Genomic DNA, 24365 nt, shown 5'->3' with positions numbered 1-24365 from the left:
AGCTAGCCCATCATCTATGTGTGATGAACATAACCATACAAGATTATTTTCTAGTGGATTTACTAAAGAGAATAAACTACAAAAAGAATCTAATGCTCCCTAAAAATTAAGATAGCCACACAGAATAAGCCTGAAGTGAAAACCAAGATATTGATTATACATAAGCCTCATAGACAACAGTTCAGACAACACAAGCAGAACAACTGAGAACACCATGGAGAATCTTCAAGAGTCACAGAATTCAAGAAAACAACAACCTAGTTTAAGATTTCACGATAAAGATGATTTCTTTTAACACTTACCTGCTCTGACTGAGAGCCGAAAAGTTTTATATTTTATGATAATAGCAGATGTCAAATTTTTGTCTAAAATAATGAGTTTATAGATAATAAATATAGCCAAGGTATTATATAAGCCAATTAAGGTTAACAATTAAATAAATAACATAATATAAATTTGAGTGTAATTTATTCAACACAAGTACTAATGAATTTGAGTCCATGCTGTTTAACAAGACAATAGAAGTTTATACTCAATGGTGTAGGGGACAGCACTTCATCTGAAAGAACACAAATAGATATTTTCAAAGACTGGGAGAGAAATTATAGACAACATAGATTGTTTAACTGAGAATTGCTTTATGTGTGTTTTTCTGTATATATGTGAGAGGTCTTCTAGGACCATGAGTTAGGTTTCCAGCAGCTGTGGGAAAGCAGTCAAAAGCAAGTTTTACAAAAATTTAAGTGAAACATGTACTTATGAGAACTGTAAGAACAAAGAAATTCTAAAGCTGAAAAATCCTACATTATGCCTCCCTTTAGAAAAAAAAGTGACATTTTAGTGTCTGAAAGGATGATTATAATTTCTGATTAGTTAAAAGAGGTATAGGGGATGCTGAGGAAAATAAATGAAGAAACTACAGAGGCATCTTTCATGTCATGAACACATAGCTGGTGAAGTCTACAACTTGAAAAAAGAATTAATTTGTATGGAACTGGGTTCTATTCAAAGCAGGTGTCTTCAGCCACTAGCATGGTAAAGGTAAGTCTATGCAGAGTATCAGGCTGCAACGGGATGCATTACTTGAATCCATAGTGAAAAGGTCCTGAGGATTTATTTCTGTGAATCTTTTTAATTAGGATTTATATTGTTTTGGTTGAGGCTCTTCATTTTCAATATCTGTAATTTAGCATGATCTGCTCTCAAACCCACCTGTCTCATAAATCTGTTGTCATAGTCATCAATGTAGTAGTTTTGGCTTTTTGGAAATACATTTGACACTATAGCAGAAATATCTATATTTAGAAATATACAGAAAATTCTAGAATAATCAGCTAAAGCAGATGAAATTATTGACTTTGGAGGGTAGCAATTGGGATAAGCAGGATTGAGAACAGATACATTCCTTTTTTCTCCATCAGCCTGCTGTGCATAACTCTGATGAAAATAAACTAAAGGACCATTAACATGTTCAATAAAAGACACTTGATGGGCAATATAAGCCTAGAAATACAACACAGATGAACAAGGCTCCTTATTGCATATCAGTCAGAAATGTACACATATTACAACAAGCAGCATTTAAACATATAATTTAGTTCTTAAGTAAATCAAGGCTGTAGTACACAGAGGAAATTAAAATCTTATTATGGAATGTGTGTGTTTTCTGTCTAGTGTAGAGTTGATTTGGGGATCTCAGCAAGTAAAGATCATGAAATAGATTACTAACCATAAAGCCAGGTTCTACAAATAATTTGGCCCAGTGGCTTTGCCCAAGTTTTCTCTTAGCTCAGTTCCTATATAGAAGAAAATATTCCCTCTGAGGCACTTTGTCATATTTCTGTTTGTCTTATTTAGGATTTCTATTGCTATAATAAAATACCATGGCTAAAAGCAAATTGGGGAGGGAAAGGATTAGCTGGTTTACACTATCACAATGTATCAGCAAAGGAAGTCAGGGAACGAACTTAGGACAGGAACCTGGGGACAGGATCTGACAGAGAAGCCATGTAAGAGTATTACATACTGGCCTGTGTATTCTAGGTTGCTCAACCTGCTTTCTTTATTATATATACCAGGTTCAGCTGCCAAGGGATGACACTGTCCAAACTTCATGGGGCCCTTCCACATCACTCTTGACAAGCCAATCTAAGAGAATAATCTTTGATAATTATGATTCCATTTCCTAGATATGTCTCAGTTTGGGTCAAGTTGACAAAAATTGTATGCAAGTTTAAAGATTAAACTTATATAATCTTTTTATTCTGTGAGTAAAACAAAAACTGGGTTCTGATCTAGTGTTGTCCTGAAGGAATATAGTATGAGGTAAACTGCCAGGCACAGAAAGATAAATACTGATCTCACTTACATGTCGACTCTTAAAAAACAATAAATAAGTAAAAGTTGATCAGCTAAAGCAGAGTTGAATGGTAGCTAAAAGAAGTAGAGATGAGGTGCTGAAGTGGAGTTTAGAGAGATGTCAAAGATACTTTTTAAAAAGCTGAAGTGAGAGTCTGCGCAGGTCAGCTTGCAAACTGTGGAGGGTGAGCGAGCGGACTGCAGAAGCAACACAGCTTCTGGGACAGGCAGAAGTGACACAGCTTCTGGGACAGGCAGAAGCGACACAGCTTCTGGGACAGACCCCGGTTTCTGGCTCCAGATATCCAGGCACCTTCCCCACTAGAGGAGAGGTGGCTGCCTGGGAGGGCTCTGACTGCTGGAGCAGGCGAGAGAGCCATCTTGTGTCCTGGGTCCTTCAGAGACCAGTCTGTGCAGGTGAGCGCACAGAGTGTAGAGGCAATGCATCTAATGGGACAGGCCCTGTTTCTAGCCTTCATCTTCAGCAGGAGGCAGGTCTGAGCTCCAGACCTCTGTGCACCTTCCCTGCAGAGAGTACTCTGACCACTGAGATTCAAGTGAAAGCTGGACTCCCAGGATGTCTGACAAAGGCTAACAGAATCACAGGAGGAACAAGCTCCACCCAGAGACAACTATAACAACTAACTCTGGAGATTAGCAGGTGGTGAAAGGCAAACTTAAGAATCTTACTAACAGAAACCAAGACTGCTCACCATCATCAGAACCCAGCACTCCCACCTCAGCCAGTCCTGAATACACCAACACATCTGAAAAACAAGATTCAGATTTAAAATCATATCTCATGATGCTGGTAGAGGACTTTAAGAAGGGCATTAATAACTCACTTAAAGAAATATAGGAGAACACTGCTAAATAGGTAGAAGTCATTAAAAAGGAAACACAAAAATCCCTTAAAGAATTACAGGGAAACACAACCAAACAGGTGATAGAATTGAATAAAACCATCCAAGACCTAAAAAGAGAAGTAGAAACAATAAAGACCCCAAAAGTGAGTCAACTCTGGAGATAGAAACCCTAGGAAAGAAATCAGGAACCATAGATGTGAGCATCAGCAACAGAATACAAGAAATGGAAGAGAGAATCTCAGGTGCAGAAGATTCTATAGAAAACATGGACACAACAATCAAAGAAAATACAAAATGATCCTAACTCAAAACATCCAGGAAATCCAGGACACAATTAGAAGACCAAACCTACAGATAATAGGAATAGATGAGAATGAAGATTTTCAACTTCAAGGGCCAACAAGTATCTTCAACAAAACTATAGAAAAAAACTTCCCAAACCTAAAGAAAGAGATGCCCATGAACATATAAGAAGCCTACAAAACTCCAAATAGACTGGACCAGAAAAGAAATTCCTCCTGACACATATTAATCAAAACAACAAATGCACTAAATAAAAATAGAATATTTAAAACAGTAAGAGAAAAAGGTCAAGTAACATATAAAGGCAGGCCTAATAGAAATACACCAGACTTCTCACCAGAGACTATGAAAGCCAGAAGATCCTGGACAGGTGTTATACAAACTATAAGAGAACACAAACTCCAGCCCAGGCTACTATACCCAGCAAAACTCTCAATTACCATAGATGGAAAAACCAAAGTATTCTATGATAAAACCAAATTTACTCAATCTTTCCACGAATAGAGCCCTTCAAAGGATAATAAAGGGAAAACACCAACACAATGACGGAAACTACACCCTAGACAAAGCAAAAAAGTAATTCTTCAATAAACCTAAAAGAAGACAGCTTCAAGAACAGAATCCCAACTTTAACAACAAAAATAACAGGAAGCAACACTAGTTTTCTTTAATTTCTCTTAACATCAGTGGACTCAATTCCTCAATAAAAAGACATAGACTAGTAGACTGGCTAAACAAACGGGACCCAACATTTTGCTGCTTACAGGAAACCCATCTCAGGGAAAAAGACAGACACTACCTCAGAGTGAAAGGCTGGAAAACAATTTTCCAAGCAAACGGTCCAAAGAAACAAGCTGGAGTAGCCATCCTAATATCGAATAAAATTGGCTTCCAACTCAAAGTTATCAAAAAAGGCAAGCCCGGGAACTTCATACTTATCAAAGATAAAATCTACCAAGGTGAACTCTCAATTCTAAATCTCTATGCTCCAAATGCAAGGGAAGTCACGTTCATTGAAGAAACTTTAGTAGAGCTCAAAGTATACATTGCACCTCATACAATTATAGTGGGAGATGTCAACACCCAACTCTCACCAATGAACAGATCCTGGAAACAGAAACTACACAGAGACACATGGACACTAACAGAAGTTATGAAACAAATGGATTTAATACATATCTACAGAACATTTTATCCTAAAACAAAAGGATATGCTTTCTTCTCAGCACTACATGGTACCTCCTCCAAAATTGACCATATAATCGGTCACACAACAATCAGATACAAAATATTGAAATTATCTCATGCATCCTATCAGATCACCATGGACTAAGGCTGATCTTCAATAACAGTGTAAATAATAGAAAGCCAACATTCACGTGGAAACTGAACAACACTCTACTCAATGATACATTGGTCAAGGAAGAAAGAAAGAAAGAAATTAAAGACTTTTTAGAGTTTAATGAAAATGAAGCCACAACATACCCAAACGTAGAGGACACAATAAAGGCAGTTCTAAGAGGAAAACTCAAAGCCCTGAGTGCCTCCAAAAGGAAACTAGAGAGAGAGCATACACTAGAAGTCTGATAGCATACCTAGAAGCTCTAGAACTAAAGGAAGCAAATTCACCCAAGAGGAGTAGACGGCAGGAAATAATCAAACTCAGGGCTGAAATCAACCAAGTGGAAACAAAAAGAAATATTCAAAGAATCAACCAGACCACTAGCTGGTTCTTTGAGAAAATCAACAAGATAGATAAACCCTTAGCCAGACTCATTAGAGAGCACAGGGACAGTATTCTAATTAACAAAATCAGAAATGAAAAAGGAGACATAACAACAGAACCTGAGGAAATCCAAAACATCATCAGATCCTACTACAAAAGGCTATACTAAACAAAACTGGAAAACATGGATGAAATGGACAACTTCCTAGACAGATACCAGGTACTAAAGTTAAATCAGGATCAGATTAAAGATATAAACAGTCCCATTTTCCCTAAAGAAATAGAAGCAGTCATCAATAGTCTCCCAACTAAAAAAAAAAAAAAAAAAAAAAAAAAGGAAAAGAAAAAAAAGAAAAGAAAGAAAGAAAAGAAAAAAAGAAAAAAAAAAAAAACAACCAAACAAAAAAATCCCAGGACCAGATGGGTTTAGTGCAGAGTTCTATCAGACCTACAAAGAAGACCTAATTACAACCCTCCTCAAATTATTCCACAAAACAGAAACAGGAGCTACTCTGCCCAATTCTTTCTATTAAGCCACAATTACTCTGATACCTAAACCACACAAAGATCCAACAAAGAAAGAGAACTTCAGACCAATTTCCCTTATGTATAGCGATGCAAAAATATTCAATAAAATCCTTGCAAACCGAATCCAAGAACACATCAAAATGATCATCCATGATGACAAAGTAGGTTTTATCTCAGGGATGCAGGGATGGTTTAATATATGGAAATCCATCAACATAATCCAGTATATAAACAAACTCAAAGACAAAAACCACATGATCATTTCCTTAGATCCTGAGAAAGCATTTGACAAAAATCCAACACCCCTTCATAATAAAAGTCTTGGAAAGATCAGGAATCCAAGGCCCATACCTAAACATAATAAAAGCAATCTACAGCAAACTTGTTGTGAACATCAAAGTAAATGGAGAGAAGCTGGAAACAATCCCACTACAATCAGGGTCTAGAAAAGGCTGCCCACTTTCTCCTTAACTATTCAATATAGTACTTGAAGTCCTAGCCAGAGCAATTCAAAAACAAAAGGAGATCAAGGGGATACAAATTGGAAAGGAAGAAGTCAAAATATCACTTTTTACAGATATGATCGTATATATAAGTGACCCTAAAAATTCCACCAGAGAATTCCTAAACCTGATAAACAGCTTCAGCACAGTAGCTGGATATAAAATTAACTCAAACAAATGAGTGGCCTTTCTCTACACAAAGGATAAACAGGATGAGAAAGAAATTAGGGAAACAACATCCTTCACAATAGTCACAAATAATATAAAATGCCTTGGTGTGACTCTAATTAAGGAAGTGAAAGATCTGTATGATAAGAACTTTAAGTCTCTGAAGAAAGAAATTGAAGATCTCAGAAAATGTAAAGATCTTCCATTCTCATGGATTGGCAGCATTAATATACTCTAAATGTCTATCCTGATGAAATCAATCTACAGATTCAATGCAATCCCCATCAAAATTCCAACTCAATTCTTCACTGAGTTAGAAAGGGTAATTTGAAAATTCATCTGGAATAATAAAAAACCTAGGATAGCAAAAACTATTCTCAACAATAAAAAAAACCTCTGGTGGAATCACCATGCCTGACCTCAAGCTGTACTACAGAGCAATTGTGATTAAAACTGCATGGTACTGGTACAGAGGCAGACAGGTAAATCAATGGAATAGAATTGAAGACTCAGAAATGAATCCATACATGTATGGTCACCTGATCTTTGACAAGGGAGCTAAAACCATCCAGTGGAAAAAAGACAGCATTTTCAACAAATGGTGCTGGCACAACTGGCAGTTATCATGTAGAAGAATGCAAATTGATCCATTCTTATCTCCTTGTACAAATTTCAAGTCTAAGTGGATCAAAGAACTCCACATAAAACCAGAGACTCTGAAATTTATAGAGGAGAAAGTAGGGAAAAGCCTCGAAGATATGGGCACAGGGGAAAAGTCCTTAAACAGAACAGCAATGGCTTGTGTTGTAAGATCAAGAATTGACAAATGGGACCTCATAAAATTGCAAAGCTTCTGTAAGGCAAAAGACACTGTCAATAAGACAAAAAGGCCACCAACAGATTGGGAAAGGATTTTTACCAATCCCAAATCTGATAGGGGACTAATATCCAATATATGCAAAGAGCTTAAGAAGCTGGACTCCAGAAATTCAAATAACCCCAATAAAAATGGGGTACAGACTAAATAAAGAATTCTCAACTGAGGAATACCGAAGTTCTGAGAAGCACCTGACAAAATGTTCAACATCCTTAATTATCACGTAAATGCAAATCAAAACAACTTTGAAATTCCACCTCACACCAGTCAGAATGGTTAAGATAAAAAATTCAGGTGATAGCAGATCCTGGCGAGGATATGGAGAAAGAGGGACAGTTCTCCATTGCTGGTGGGATTGCAAGCTTGTACAACCACTCTGGAAGTCAGTCTGGTCGTTCCTCAGAAAATTGGACATACAATTCCTGGGATATCCATCAATACCTCTCCTGGGCATATACCCAGAAGATGTTCCAACTGGTAATAAGGACACATGCTCCACTATGTTCATAGCAGCCTTATTTATAATAGCCAGAAGCTGGAAAGAAAGCAGATGTCCCTAAACAGAGGAATGGATACAAAAAATGTGGTACATTTACACAATGGAGTAGTACTCGGCTATTAAAAGAGTGATTTTATGAAATTCTTGGGCAAATGGATGTATCTGGAGGATATCATCCTGAGTGAGGTAACCCAATCACAAAAGAAGTCACATGATATGCACTCACTGATAAGTGGATATTAGCCCAGAAACTTAGAATACCCAAGATACAATTTGCAAAACACAAGACAAGAAGAAGGAAGAACAATGTGTGGATACTTCATTCCTCCTTAGAATAGGGAAGAAAAAACCCATGGAAGGAGTTACAGAGACAAAGTTTGGAGCTAAGATGAAAGGATAGACCATCCAGACACTGCCCCACCCGGGGATCCATCCCATAATCAGTCACCAAACCCAGACATTCTTGCCTATGCCAGCCAGATTTTGCTGAAAGGACCCTGATATAGCTGTCTCGTGTGAGGCTATGCCAGTGACTGGCAAATACAGAAGTGGATGATCACAGCCATCTATAGGATGGAACACAGGGCCCCCAATGGAGGAACTAGAGAAAGTACCCAAGGAGCTAAAGGGGTCTGCAACCCTATAGGTGGAGCAACAATATGAACTAACCAGTACCCCCAGAGCTCATGTCTCTAGCTGCATACGTAGCAGAAGATGGTCTAGTTGCCCATCATTGGGAAGAGAGGCCCCTAGGTCTTGCAAACTTTATATGCCCCGTACAGGGGAACACTAGGGCCAAGAAGTGGGAGTGGGTGGGTAGGGGAGCAGCATGGGGGGAGGGTATAGGGAACTTTCAGGATAGCATTTGAAATGTAATAAAGAAAATATATAATTTGAAAAAAAAGCTGAAGTGGGCTGAATTAAACTAGAAATATGATCCAGTGCATGATGATGATGATGTTTAATAAGAGTGTCAGATCCTGGAAATTCATTGAATACACTGTAGATTCTCTGATCATGTACACAGAGTGGTTGTTTCCCCTTTTCCTTACTAGTCACCAATGCTTCTTAACTCTCTTAACTCTTCCATTCTTTTTGTTGCAGCTACAGCCCTGGACCTTTGTGGCAAATTACTCTAAATGCAAAAAGGAAACAGGCAATGATAGGAAAAGATAATGTTCTGAGGCAGACATTGGACTGAAGACCAGGAAGAATGACGTCAGATTTTCTTCCATGAGAAAAGAATCACTGTAAGCAGTAATGGGGGAGAGAAAAACAGGACACTAAATATCCTTAGAAGCATGGAATTGTAGATCAAATACTGTTGCTAGTGAGACTATGGCTTTTGGCCTGTGAGCTTCTATTTTCTCCTTGCAATAGTACAACAATAAAACCTATTTTTATTGGTCAAGCAGAAGTCAGAAGCCAAACTGGTCATTTTAACTGTGAATAGTTATTAAAATTGCTAGCTTAATATTAAACACATGAACTACAGAAAGGAGAAGAGTAAGTGATAGAAGTAGACTGAGCAGATGGAGAAGTTTGTAATTATGTCAAAGAAAGACTTACAGTGAGGCAGTTATACATTGAAAAAGTCCCCCAGGAATAGAAACATTGGGCTGGAGTTGGAGTCTCTGGAGCTCACTATGTGTTATGTGAACTTCCATGTTGTGTCTGCAGGACATGGATTCAGATCATCATGGAGGAAAAAATGTTATGAAGATGCTTTTACTAGACTTTAACATAATTGCAGCCTAGAAACATCTGCTGCCTGCAGAAAACACACTGAAACAATCTTGCTCCCAGAGAGTTTTGTTCAGGAACTGGAATAGAAAGGTCCCCTAGGACTAAACCATGTCACTTTCCTGCTTTTTACCCTAATAGCCACAATGGGGTTGATCATAACTTTGCAGCTCCCAAAATGTGAATGTGGCTTGAAGAGTTCTATGGCCATCTCATCGACCAGATCATAAGAGGGCAAGGTTGTTTCTGAAAGATGACAATTTAATAATTTTGCCCATTCTGTCCATCAGCCCTCTCAGAATGCACTTGCACACATATTTCAATTACAAATGGCAACAAATGTACTATATTTTGCTACACTCTTTTGATAAAAACATTTTCATTTTCTTTCCAAATTTAACAAACAAAAATTCCTACTGGTAAGTGTGCCTCCCTCTGGTAGACAATTGCCTATCTTTGTCTTATGTTAATTACACTTTCAAATTTAGTTACAGACTCAACTTTTATTTTCAGAAGAGTCCAAATAATTTGGTAAAAAAAAATAAGTAAATAAATACAACCCCCAGTAAAATTATCTATGCCAATAAATTGAAAAGGAGAAAAGAAAAAAGATTAGGACTGTGAATATACAGAAGCAAGCGTCTGGAAATAAAGTTGTGTATTAGTATGGCAACAGGGATGAGAGGCTGAATCTCAAGGGTCCAATCATTTTTTTAGTTTTCTTTGTTTGTTTGTTTTTTGGTTTTGTTTGTTTGTTTGTTTGTTTGCTTTGATTTGCTATAATTTTACACAGTCTGCTATTCTTGACCATGGGATTACAAAGACGAATAGGAGAAAACCTAGTGGCTCTAGAAATTCAAAGGATAGGAATCAGCCTATAAAGTGAACACAGCTGTTCCGACATCTCATAATAAAGACTTCAAGCCACAATCACTCAGGAAAATTAAAAAGCTCTTTACATCTAGAAGGAACACTTATACATATCATATAACAGCCATATATATACCAAATGCCGGGCTTCCACACTTCATAAAACACTAATGAACATAAAAGATGAGGTGAGCCCTATTGCAATAATAATGGCTGGCACTGACAAACCAATCTCATCACTAGATAGATCATCCAACCAAAATATTAATGGAAAGACCTCAAAGCTAAACTGTCCCGCAGATAAAATGGCATGATGCATATACACAAAGATGCATTCTGTTCCAATCAAAGGAAAAGCAATACAGATTCCTCTCAGCAGTCCAAAGAACCTTCTCTAAAAGAGATTGTAGGCCATAAATCAACTCACTCCTACCAAATACAAGGAATGCAAAGAGTTTACTGTATTTTTATCAGATTATACTTCAATAAGATAAAGTTTATAACATGCAAAACCCACAGAAACTGTCTTAAAAAAACAAAATTGATCAAAAGCATTACTGTAAGATATGAACATTTGAAAACAAAGGAAAACACGTCAAGGTACTGGATGTGTAGTAAAGTGGTATCATGCTTGCCAAGGGTGCACAAAACACAGAAATCAATCTCCAGAACAAACAAGAGCAAAACAAACAACAACAGCAAAAACCTACTGCAAGAATCAACTATAGTCAAGACCTTCAATAACACAGGAAACAAATGAGATTACATAAGACTATGATGCTTCAGAACAGCAAAGGAAACAATCACCAAGAAACAGAAAGCTATATAGAATAAGCAAAAGAGTCTTTGCCCATTCACACATCAGTCAGAGGATTAATATCCAAGATATATGAAGAGCTGCAAAAAGGAAACATCAGCCAAACTCATCTAATCAATAAATGAACTAATGAACTGAGCACACATTTCTGACAAGAAGAAACACTAATGGCCAATAAACATATAAAAGGATTTTCAACTTCTTTAGCCATCAGAGAAATTCAATAAAACTGTTTTGAGATAAAGTATGACACATACTTATGAAATTTTACTCAACTATTAGAAAAAGAACTCATGGCATTAGCAGGAAAATGGATGCAATCAAAAATAATCAGTGATATAAATTTGACTGATAAGGACAACTACACATTTTCTTTCATATGTGGAACAAAAATTTAAAATGAGACATGTCAGGGCTAATGAACTAGCTTAGTGGTCAAAAACACTGACTTGTTCTTCCAGGGACTCAAGTTTGATTCTCAACACCCACATGACACATGGCAATGCCCAACATCTGTAATTTCAGTTTCAGGTTGTCCTCTTTTGACCTCCTCAGGCACTCCTTGCACATGGGAACACACATACAAGCAGACAAAACACCCATACACAAAATTTAATTTTATATATAATATATAAATGTTCAAGAATCAAAAAGCAAAGAGACCCAGCTTTTGTCAGAACTTTTTATCCAAGAATCAGAAATCCTGGACTCAGTCGAAGAATAAACCTGTAAAGGTAAGCAGATGTTACCTCTGGTCTAGTTAACTAATTGTCCATCCAGGAAGAGGGAACCAGGTTAGTCAGGTAAGAATTTCATCAAACAGAGCAAAAGGAAAACTGGGTCCCAGTGCATGGTTGATTCCTCAGAAGAAAGCAGGATTAGGGCGTGCCATCCACAGTTGATTCTTCCATATTAGCTAATGACTGTTTTCATTATCCCCAGGAGAAATGGGGAGGAAAGATCACTCTATTAGCAAAATGCTTATTTAGTGGTAGACCTTTCACAGGGACAGTCTAACATATAGATTCCTACACTACAGCAGTTGTCCATGAATACATTGAGGTGATATTGATTGTGAGTAAGCAAAATGATGGATCTGCTAGATTTACCCATGAAACACTGTATACACATCAAAACAACACATGGCATCCGACAATGAAATACAGTTATATTGATCAACCAAACTAATACTAGTAAAGATCCAAAATTATTATAACTTGTTTGGGGAAATAGTTCAGTGAGTACGAGTAGTTGCTTTGAAAGCATGAGGACCAAAGATTCTTTCTTCTGTATACATGTGAAAGCTGGATACATGTATATGACTGTAACTCTAGTGTTGAGAGGCAGAAATAAAAGAAATTGGGGAAACTCCATCTTCAGTGAGAGACAGCATCTCCAGGAAATGAAGTAGGAAATGAGAAAGTGACAGAGCTGGGCTTGTAGCAGCCTTCTCTGGGTTCTACATAGAGAACACACATATGTGCACACACATGCTTACACATACATATATATATACATGAACAAAGTAACCTATCAGAATGGGCCACATCTTATCATCCCTTTGAAAGCTTTAGGATTAAACCAATAATAATAACTTTTGCTTAAGTCATAGCCTATTTGCTTTCTGCCAGAGGAGACATGTGAGTCTGTCATGAACAATGAAGATGTCACAATTTATGTGCTCTTGAGTCTAGAATCTTACCAAATGGAAATTTCAGTGCTTTCGGCAATGCTTTAGTTAAGGTCAGGTGGGTTATCTGTCCAACACCGAGTTCCTTAAAACTTCACAGATTATACATAAACACTCTGCCATTATAAAACCCAATTCAAGGTAGAAGGATTAATGTACAATGTAAATTTAATTACAGTTTTAGTCATACACACACACACACACACACACACACACACACACACACACACACACACACACACCCCTGCCAATTCCCGGAAAGAATTGAAACACTTCACATTAGGAACAAAACAAACACAGCTTATTCTGATGTTCTTGCTTTAAATCTCTCAACCCTGTATCTCTGCCAGGTGTGACAGCGCCTTTTATTTCAGCAATGAATACACAATGGCACTACTTCTTAGAAATCTTAGACCAAAGAGAAAGTCATCTCCCCAGCTATCCATTTCTGCAAACAACAGCTCCTTCTCAAATTTCCACTCCCTTCCTCTCATCTCAGATATAGCCTGTCCTGTTTTCCCAGGGTCTGAGTTTGGAAAGCAGCCTTCTTTTCACACAGTCTCAGACTCTGTTTTTAGTGACAATTGTTCTGTGTCCTCTGAAGATGGCCATCTGTTCACCTTGGCGGATGTGAGTATCTCATTACCTGTCAGGTTTCTAAGTTGGCTCCTTTATCCATAACAGTTTGATGCTTGTTGGTGCCAGTCTCCTTTTGGGTCAGGGAGGTGATTTCAAAGTCTCTCAGAGCTTCAGGAGATATACAAGCATCATCCTGATTGTGTGGACATCATTCACCTTCTGTGCATGTCAGTGGGCAACCCCTTCCTCACCAGATACATGTTGTGAATGCAAGCTAAACAAAAAAATCTTGACACCATTCCTGTTATTCTCTGGGTCCAAATAATACAGAGGGTAAAATAATTTAATAAACAGGTTGACTAAAATCCTGCTTTAAAAAAACTCATTATTTGCATCTCAAAATAAGTTTTGATAGATCACCAGTGCCAGGCTAGTTAAGCAGCCTAGACCAGTCTTTCTGTATTTGAGACTGCTGCCCTTATTGAAATAAGAGACAGGAGATAATTTCAGATCTCTGTATGACCTTAGAAATCATTCTAAATTCAGTTCTTGCCTTTTCTTTTTCCAAACTGGCAAAACATGTTATGAAGTAATGAAGTCACTTGTAATTCTAGTATAAATTTCAGCCTAAATCCAGTTTGCCAGAGGTTAGAATTAAGTGTGGAAACACTGAGATGAGGGGACTAGCATTTATTGAGAATTGGCTAGATATCAGTAATTCTTATAATAGGAATTCTTTTGATTATTGTGTCTGTTTATATGAGTCTTTATTTACAAGCAGGCAGCGAATCAGTTTTATCCACTTCCATTCAGCATTTAAGTGTATGTGTTTTTAAAACTGTTTTTTATATTTGTTCATCTATTCAATTGTTGTAAGGGGGAAAAAAGAGTGCACATGCCACTGTGCACCCAGGAACGTCAGAGGGCAACTTTTGGGAGTCACTTTGATTTTCTCTTTAAACCATATGTATCCCAGGTAATGTCTTGAAGGCAAGAGCTTTTCTGTGCTGACCCATGTTGCTTGTTCCAAGCTTATGTTTTTTAAAAAAAAAAAACAAAACTTGTGTTGTTTTGAACAGAACAAAAGAATTATTCTCCGGACACATCTTAAAGTGCACAATACTTGCTATCTATAAGCTAACTGTTGTGTGGAGAAACATACCAAACAACAACTCAGCTCCATGATGCCAACCCTGATCCTGCTAACTATCATATTTCTGAATGTGAATACTTTTCATTATACATATGAGAATCTATTATATATACACGTACTATACATACATTCATTCAGCATTTTGCCCCATTTAGTTCATTTTGAAGATCTCGAATGCTTACCCTTCTTACTGTAGAGATCAATGTTTTTATTTTTTAAAAGAGAAGTTGTATTTTATTATACATATATGAATGCATTTTCTTTGTCTCTTCATCTCTTGATGGGCACTCACCTCACATTGATTACCATATATCAGCAGCTGTTAAGGCTGCAATGATTATTGTAATATATAGTTGATATATTATTTTCAATTATTTTTAAAATATAGAGAAGTGCTATTACTTAGTCATAAAATAGTTCTATTTTTTCAAGTTTTGAAAAACCTCCATACTATTTTCCTTTTCTGTATGTCCTACTGATTAATAGTTTGGATACAACATTCTTGAGGAGCTTACCTAATAACTGTTTGTACATGCACAGAGAACTATGTATTTAAATCTTTTGAAATTGTAAAACTGGAAGTAAACATAAGGGAACATGCCATGCCTTAGTTTATGCAGTGTTTTTTGTGATTGCAGCAGCAAAATCTCAACTAATAAAACAAAATGAGAAAGATTGTATTAGACTAACCATGCCCAGGAATTCAAAAGCACTTGGGTAACCTGCATACAATCAGCCTAGATCATATTTCAGCATAGATGAGATAGACAATCTCCAGGTCTCACCCACTTTCATGAACATATATGCCATTAATAGTTGCTGAGAGAGGAAGAACTATTCTTTTTAAGGGTGTGGCCACTGATAGTATTCCCATATTTCGAAGGATGGGCTTATACATACTCATGAATGTATGAGCAGCAGTGATGGAACTTGGCTGAGTTGCAACAATGAGACAAAGATGTGCTTAGAGGGACAAGAGGAAGCTTAAAGGCAAAAGGGGGTGGTTATGATCATGCTTCATGGTACACATGCATGAAAGTATCAAGAATAAAGAAAATATAAACTTTTAGGCATTTCAAAAGAAACAATCAGACTAAAATGACAACCCATGGAATGGAGACCACACCTGTGAATAATGTATATGGCTAGTTTAATCCCCAGAATGCATAAGAACTATTTGTAATTCAGAAGCAAACCAAAAATCAATACTGGTTATCCTCCTGAAGGATAGCTACCTCATGAGGCAAAGACTAGGTGGCTTATATTGATGAGGTAAGGGGAGGTTGCAGAGTTAGGTTACAAATGCAAAATGACTATGCATTGTTGTGCCCATTCCAGTTTTAAAAACCTAATGAAAGATTTCTCGTTACGGGCATGAAACATAAGACTCTCGATTGACAGCACTTCTTCCAAGAAGAAAGCTGAACAAGTAGAACAGTAACTCTTCATGGCCCATGGATGCCTGATATGATATGGGGAACTCAGAATACACGAAGAATCCCAACTTTACAAGGGCTGATTTGACTGCTGATTAAGCTGGGTTGGAATTATGAACAGCTGTTTGCCTGCGACAGGGTAGCCACATAGTCACGAATGCCTTCACGTTTCCATTTTTCCTGCCCTGCTCCCTCAAGTGCTGTGATCATCTCGCCTAGCAAAACCTCAATTATAGTTGGGAAATTTCTAGAGACAACACACACACCATCCCAAGAGAAAAACCATTTGTAGGTGCCTTAAGTTTAGGAGAGTGCTGTGCTTTTCTGAGTCTTATATGGTACGGCCATATCCATATCTTGATGTTAGTGTTCCCGTTAGTGACACATTCTCTTACACTTGAAACAAGGAAAGTGACACCCCCATTTCTAATCTTTTTTTCACTTCTGTCTCTCACCTATATGGGTTTTGCTGATAAATAAGTTTGAAGGTCATAGCCTAGGGGCACGGGCTCACTAAGGCACTGACAGCTAATCTTATGCAGAATACTTCTTTTCCCACACTTTACCATCACACACATATCGGCTTCCTTTAATACTCACAGGTTAGGGCTAAAACATATTTTAACTCAGTTAACCTAAATATTCTAGTTTTCTCTCAGTTGCTGTGTTAAAACAGCCTGATTAAAACAGCCTATAAGAGGAAAGGACTTATTTCCTCTTCCTGGTCACAGGCTTTCATGGAGAGAAGCCAGGCCAGGAACTCATGCAGGAATCTAAAGCAAAGAGCTGTGGAGGAAAGCTGCTTGCTGGATCACTCAGAGGTTAGCGCTTAGCTAGGTTGCTTATACAGCCCAGGACCATCTCTGTAGGGATGGGGTTCCCTTCCATGGACTGAATGCTATTACATCATGCAGTAGGCAAAATCATTGTTCACAGGCATACCAACAGAACAATCTGTTAGACAATTACTCATTGAGCTTAGTTTTTTAAAGGTGTTTCTAGGCTTTGTCAAGTTGACAGTCAGTGTGTTCTAAATTCAGCAGCCACATCTTTCCATCTCCACTGCCTTAATGTTCATTTATGGTATTGTCTCTCACCCAGACTAATAAAATATTATCTTAATAGATGTTCTTTGTTCCCTGTGGCTCCAGTCTGTTCTCCACCATTTCTCCATGGGTCTAACCCATTGCTTGTAGCTCTCTTTTTGTCTGGCAAAGACTACAATGGCCACAGTTTAGGTTAGAGGAAGAGCACATGTGGTCATGATCAGAACATCTTGGTTCAAATCCTGGTTCATCTGTTATCAGATCCTTTTTTCGTCCAGAGAACTCTGCCTCACTAGCACATGGAGAAGGTCCCCACTATTACAGTGGGTTTAAAGTCTCAAATTATATCATTTGTGCTGATGTGTTGGTTACTTCCCCTATCCCAGGACTATTTTAGCTTTCAGACATTAAAAAAATAAAAGATTATTTAAGCCAATCAAACCATCTAAAATATGATGAGAAAATAGAGGGGATGAACCTGCCACTCACAGAAACAGAAATGAGGAGTAAAAAGCTATAAATTCAAGGCAGGAAAATGGCCTGAGACTAGCACAGTCAGAGATTACAGTACAGGGTCTTCTACATCCCTCCATCCATTGCCCATGAGTCAAGGGTCTCTGAGAAGGGGTCTGGTCCATACAGACAGAAAAAAAGATTCCAGAAAGAGGTCACAATGATTACTATAGAAAAGAAATGAAGAATGGGTCCTGTGCTAGTTCAGGGTCACATAGTCCTGGCTCAGGTCCAGTGGATCAGAGTTGAAAACTATGGACAAGGACAAGATATTTAGACTCCTTGAGCTTTGCTCTTTCATGCCTAATATGCAGTAAAAAGAATGTTAGCAGGCATGTCAAATTATTCTGAGAGTCACATGAAGTTCCAGATGTTAGTGTTGAGCATACTTCTTGGCTGGGGTTGAAAGCTCAATAAATCCTAATTATCATCATTAGAGATAGGAATCATTGTATACCACTGATTGACTGGGCTGATTAGAGGCCTTGTAGGCCAAGCTGTTGAAGCTCCACACAGTCCTCCTGGCACTAGCTTTGATTAACCAGTAACTTCTTGTTACAAGTACCCCAGGCTTCCATTCTTGCAAATGAGATAGTGCTTAGCTTACACACAGGGAAGGTAGAGATGCCAGGAAGTCCATCTTTCTGGAAGAAGTGATCTGCCAATGTCTAAAGGGAATTTCTAGACAAGTTATCTAGCTGCCTTGCCTTTCAAGCAGGTACCCTTGAGAAATTGTCTCTTGTTGTTTCTAGAATGTTTTTTTGTATGATCTAGTTCAGGTGATCAATGGAGTCCTTCCTGTCATCTCATTTTCTTCTGTGCTTCTGGTTTACCTTCCACATCATCTAGTTAAACTCAAGTCCCTGTCTCAGGTTACACTTATGAGGTAATACACCACAAATATGAAAATTCCTTAATGGTAAGATTTTTTTTTAAAAAATACTATGAAATACATTATAGTTGGGATAGGAGAAAATCTGAGATACAAAAATGCAAAAAGTGATTGTAGATGACAATACATTTGTAATGCAAAAAAAGAGTGTGTTCTTCAATCTATTTTGGTCCATTCAGGGATGCCCAATAAATAGCTAGTGCATTAGTTTGTTTCAACTGCTACTTTCAAATCCCATAAGCTAGAGTCTTCTCAATAGTGAAAATTTATTTCTTTCAATTCAGGAAGCAGCAAGCCCCAAATCCAGATGCTAGCAGAGCTGATGTGTGGTACTATTCTGTTTCTGTGGGTCAGGGCTACCTCACAAATGCTGCCTCCTCACTTTGGGTAAAAGAGTGAGGAAGCTCTCTAGAATCTCTCTTGTGTGTGCTGGGGGATGCACACATACAAGTCTTTACATGGAAGAGTGCTCATACGTACATTACATGTATTTGGGTGTGAGTATGCAAGTAGATGCCAGAGGATAGTGTCAGGTATCATTTATCAGGCATGTGTATTGTTGTTGTTTGAAACAGGGCCTTCCACTGGACTGAAATCTCACCAAATATGGTAGGACAGTAAGCCAGCAAGCCCCAGGGACTTGTCTCTCTCAATTGCCCATCACTACAACTCTGCTACCTATCTCTTTATATTGGGTCTATGAATCTACACACATATTTTCATCTGTACTAGGCAAAAGCTTTACCCAGTAAGCCATCTCCCCAGTCCCAAGATCTCTTTTGGCAAGCCACTAATGCCATCATGAGGTCTTTGATTTAAAATCTAACCATCCCAAAGGCCTCACCTCCAAATACTATTAGGATTTAAACATATTAATTTGAGAGGTGAATATTCAAAAGTAAATACAAGAGAAAACAGTGGATTGTGGATTTAATGACTGGATTGCCTCCCAGTTCATGTTAATGCCTTACCCCAAACTACATTTTCAAGTAGGCCCCTATAAGGAAACAAATAGAACAAGTGAGAGACTTTATAGAAAGAAACACTATAGAGTTGATTCTTCTCAGAACACAGTCTCTAAAAGAAGACCATATGAGGACAGAGAGCAGAGGCGGTCATCTGTGATTCACAAACCAAGCCCTCGCTGGACACAGAATTGGCCAGGAGTTTTGATCCTGGACTTCCACCCTCCAGAACTGTGGGAAAATAAATTTCTACTGTTTAAGCCCCACAGTCTGTGGTATTTGTTATGACATTTTGAACATAATCATAGAGGATATGTGGCAACACATTTGCAGATGTTATCATTAAACAGCCTCACTGTGATGCTTGTTCTTCCTCGGAGCTTCATGGGTTCATCAGAGAAAAGCCAGAAGCAAAGAGAGAGCAGGAAAGCTTCCAATTGGGTGTTCTTAGGGACAGAGAAGACAGCAAGCAGCTCTCAGCGTGGAGATCTCAACCTTGAAATTTCGACGCCTGTGCCTGTGGTGAGATCTTAAGACAGAAGTGAGCGTAAGGACACTTGAAAAGACATCCAATACCCAGTGAGAATCTCCATTCCCCACTGGGCCAGGTGCACAAAGACTTAATCTCCTTTAAGAATAATGTATGGTGAGGCAGAAAAGTTTAACAATATCCATAATTGAAGTCCCAATCTCTATTTTATAAGCTAAATGTGTGTCCTCCTGATGATTTTGAGGCGTGCAGAGAAGCCCAACTAGTAAAAGATTAAACTCTTCGATAAGCTTGTAAACAGAGTCTTCTGTGTCAGTAATAGCATAATTTAATGGAAAATAAACAAATATGACTGTGGTTGTCAAATAAACTGTATTTGGTATTGAGTCAGACTAGTGTTTAGGATTTTCTAGAAAAAAATGGATCAAAAGGAGACAATGAACAAAAAATAGACTTGTTTCTAAGGATAGATTGTAACACTCTTATGCTATGGACTATTCTTGACATTTTAGCAACTGTGGGGAGATGGTCCATCCTCAGGCCCATTTCATAGCTTAGTTTTGGCTGTGTCCCTTTACCTCTTGGCCAAAACCTGGATTTAATGAGTAATGATCACTCTAATATGGAAAGGATGTGGGTGGTAAGCTAGATGAGAGGCCTACATGAAAAACATCTTTTCCATATGACTATGGCTCTCCTAAAGATACACACAGGGTCTTCTAATTGATAGAGGGCAAAAGGTGAATTCCTAAAAGTAGAGGAAGGTAAGAAGGCCCAAGTACAACCCAAACTTACTGAATGATTGGTCAGCAGAATTTGATTCTGATGATTAGCAGTCAAGATGCCAATATGGGATGGGCTAAGCTCCTCATAATATTGAGCTGTCTTTTTTGACTGAACTTCACAATTTTCATGTCCAGGGTGTGTTACAGTGATAAGATCCTGGGATAGAATGGCCATTGAACAACAGTATCAAAGACAGACATGGTTAAAAGGAGAAAGCACTGAGAATCTAGAGCTATACCCTAAGTCAAATACTGGTCTTACAGTTACATAAATAGTTAAGATGAAGGCTTACTTTGTAAAGATTTTGTCAAAAAAAAGAATAAACATGGTAGATAAGAGCCATTCATCTGTGGTTAAGAATAGCTACTGAATGGTAGTGCAAGTAATGTTGATGACAATAATATAGATCTTTCAGAATAAATAAAACAATAGAAAATATTCAAACCATGCGAGTTAGTTTATTGTTAAATAACAAGCTAGTATCATCTAGGAAGAGGGAACCTAACTTGAGAAAATTCCTGCATCAAATTGGCCTGTAGGAAGTCTGTAGTGCATTTTCTTGATTAAAGATTGATGTGGAAGGGTTTAGCCCACTGTAGGTGGCACCCTCCCGGGAAACAGTCCTGGGTGGTGTAAGAAAAGAGTCTGAGCAAATCATCAGAAGAAAGTCAGCATGCAGCATTCTTCTGTGGTCTCTGCTTCAGCTTCTGCCCCCCAGTTCCTGCCATTAGGCTCTAGTTCTGATGTCCCTTGATGATGGACTATAAACTCTAAGATGAATTCTCTGAGTTACTCTTGATCATGATGTTTATCTAAGCACTAGAAAACAAGCAAGGATATATACTATGGTAAACACTGACAGAAATATAAGCTAAAATCTCCAAAATTCAATCCTTCAAATGCCCAGGCTAACTCTATATAATGGGTACTCTCTTATTCTTACATTACCAAACAGAGGCATATGGAGTTAAGTGACTTGTCCACAAGGGTGGCTATATCTTGTCAGGGACAGAGCAAGTTTTTATATTTGGCCTCTGTCCCTAGGATTCTCTATTCTATGGTTGAGTTGTGCTCCTTTCCCTATTGTGTCTCACATTCTTCTCCCTCCAACTCTTGATCCTTCTGGATGCATTTAGTTTATTTGCCCAGTCACATTACCAGGAATCATTGGTGACAAGTCTCATAGGAGTGTAACACATATCTGGAACCAGAATGCAACTGTGGAGATGAGGAAATGAATCCATGTCTTCTAAACCCTCATGGGTTTAGTAAATACTTCTTGGGTATGTGAGGTTAATTTTATAAATCAACCTCAGTGGGTCAGCTGTCCCAACATTTGACCAAACATTATGTCTTTCATTTTTGTTATGGTGTTTTTAGATGAAACTTACATTAAAATCACTACATATGCACTGAAGATTGTCCAGCAGAATGTGGTAGGTCTCATTCAATGAGGTGAGGCCTAGCTACAACAAACTACTTGCTCAGAATGAAGATTGAACTAGAACAAATTCTAAGCCAGGAATGGTAATGCTTAAAACTATGCATTTGTGAGAGGAATACAGGAGAACAAGGTGTCCAATATCACACCTTGTTAGACTCATACGGACTTGGTAGCCTACTTGAGTCACACAAGATCCCATCTCAAGAAAACAAAACAAAGTGAAAATCAGCTCTGATATTTTTCCTTCTATACACACAATGCATTGGGCCTTAAATAGTGTATCTCTCTGAACTGCTAACCTACTAATTTGCCTTACCAATTCTAAACTTACCCAACATCGCATAATCATGTTATCTACTATTTAAACTCCCCTCCTCTCACCTCTCTTTGTCAGTATAACTCAGAACTACATAGCCTTTTCCTACCAAAAACAGAATGGCAGAGATACGAGATTTGGAGACTGTGGTACTCACTCATGTGAACGGAGTATCTGTCTATCTCAAGCACAATTCCAAAGTCTGGATTCTCATTAAATAGCTCCCTAACCTGCTGGTGCATTGCAAAAAAAATGGTAAGAAAAGGAAAGCGATTGTAGGATAAAGATGTTTGGTTCAGAGATGATACCAGAACCCTTTAACATCTTGATAACTGGTGCTGATAAAAGCAATAGTCTCCCTCTTTCTCAATGATGTTTAGGAGCTCAGAGCTCTGCCTGCTACTCTACTCCATGTGTACTTCAGGTTCCATTTGCTGGGACCATGTGAGGATTCCCTGAAGGCCAGAAATTGAAAACCTTCAATCAGATAATTTCAATTGATGCTTCTGAAGTTTTTCTCATCCTGAAATTCACCCCTGACCCAGTGAAGAACGATGGAGAGATTGGAACAACAAAGAAGGAAATGAGTTGCTATGAAAACAAGTCCCCAAACAGCATTAAGAATGGGAAGGAGACAATAAACACTTGTCATCTGTGACAGAACATAGAAAAGCTGCCCTAGAATTTTTCAGTAGGTGACTGACCTTAAATAAAGAGGAACCAGTGTCTCCAAGGTTAGGAAGACCTTGATTTCAGAAGGTTGATAAAATAACACTGGGAAGGAATGTTTGAAGAAAGCAACAGAGCAGGATTCGAGAAAATAGAGATTCATCTTTCCACCAAATTAGGAAGAGTAAGAGGACCCAACGGACATCACTCTCTCTTCCTCGTTCCCTTAGCTTTTGATTCTTGGAGAGGTACCTTGAACACACTTCCCTTCCAATATGAGACATTAAAGAAAACAGTAGTTGACAGAATAGTGTCTTCAAGAGGGTCAGAGGAGGTTGCATTGAAGCAGAACTAGACTAGCCACACACCAAGTATTTCATGAAGCTCTCTGCTGCTCATGCACCTACATTGTCCTATCAGTCAGATATCAAATGTTAGAGAAGGAGCACAAGAGCCTGTATCCAACAGTGTTAATGCTTCATCCAGATCCTCTCCAATTCTTTCTATATTTACTTGGTGTTTGTTTATTAATGTGTGTGTTTCCTTAGCAACTCTCAACATGCTCCAAGTCATCTTGGCTCACAGCATAGTACATAATACTTTTCTTGGGAAGGCTATGTCCAGGATCCCTGATGGCATAGGCTACAAGAACAACCTAGGAACTCATTTAACTGGGTATCACTTGACTAGGGACAGACAGATGTCAGAATAGTAGGAGCCACTCCCATATCTTAACAGAAAGAAGTCAGAGCTCCACTTCACACTTAAGAGCTTGACTCTGGAAACAAGCTGAGGCAAACCCTCTATGAAACCTTCCTTGATCTCTGTTTGTTTATTTGTTTGTTTTTACCCCAACCCCCCTTTCCATCTGTAGTAGTTTGAATAGGAATGGCCCCCATAGACTCATAAGTTTGAAAGGTTGGCCATCAGAGAATGGCATTATTAAAAGGTATGGCCTTACTGGATTAGGTGTGGTCTGGTTGGAGGAAGTGTGTCACTGTGGAGGTGGAATTTGAGATCTTAGTTGTGTTCAAGCTAGGCCTAGTGTAACGGTCTCCTTTTGCTGCAATTGGATCAAGATGCAGAATTCTCAGTTCCTCCCCCAATACCATATCTGCCTGTGTACTA

General features: G+C 38.2%; 1 long non-coding RNA gene across 1 annotated transcript in view; it reads left to right on the top strand.

Moving 5' to 3' along the window:
- Window positions 1-10057, top strand: part of 4930513D17Rik (RIKEN cDNA 4930513D17 gene) — a 141826-nt gene extending 131769 nt beyond the window's left edge. Inside the window, exons 5-6 of the long non-coding RNA NR_045416.1 lie at window positions 8933-9078; window positions 9509-10057. This is a non-coding gene — a long non-coding RNA (RIKEN cDNA 4930513D17 gene). The remainder of the gene's footprint in view (window positions 1-8932; window positions 9079-9508) is intronic.
- The last annotated feature ends 14308 nt before the right edge of the window (window positions 10058-24365 follow it).

Source organism: Mus musculus, chromosome 5 (assembly GCF_000001635.26).
Source record: "Mus musculus strain C57BL/6J chromosome 5, GRCm38.p6 C57BL/6J".
Lineage (NCBI taxonomy): Eukaryota > Metazoa > Chordata > Mammalia > Rodentia > Muridae > Mus > Mus musculus.
The sequence above is the reverse complement of the archived record's forward strand: the minus strand, read 5'-3'. Positions and strand labels throughout refer to the sequence as shown.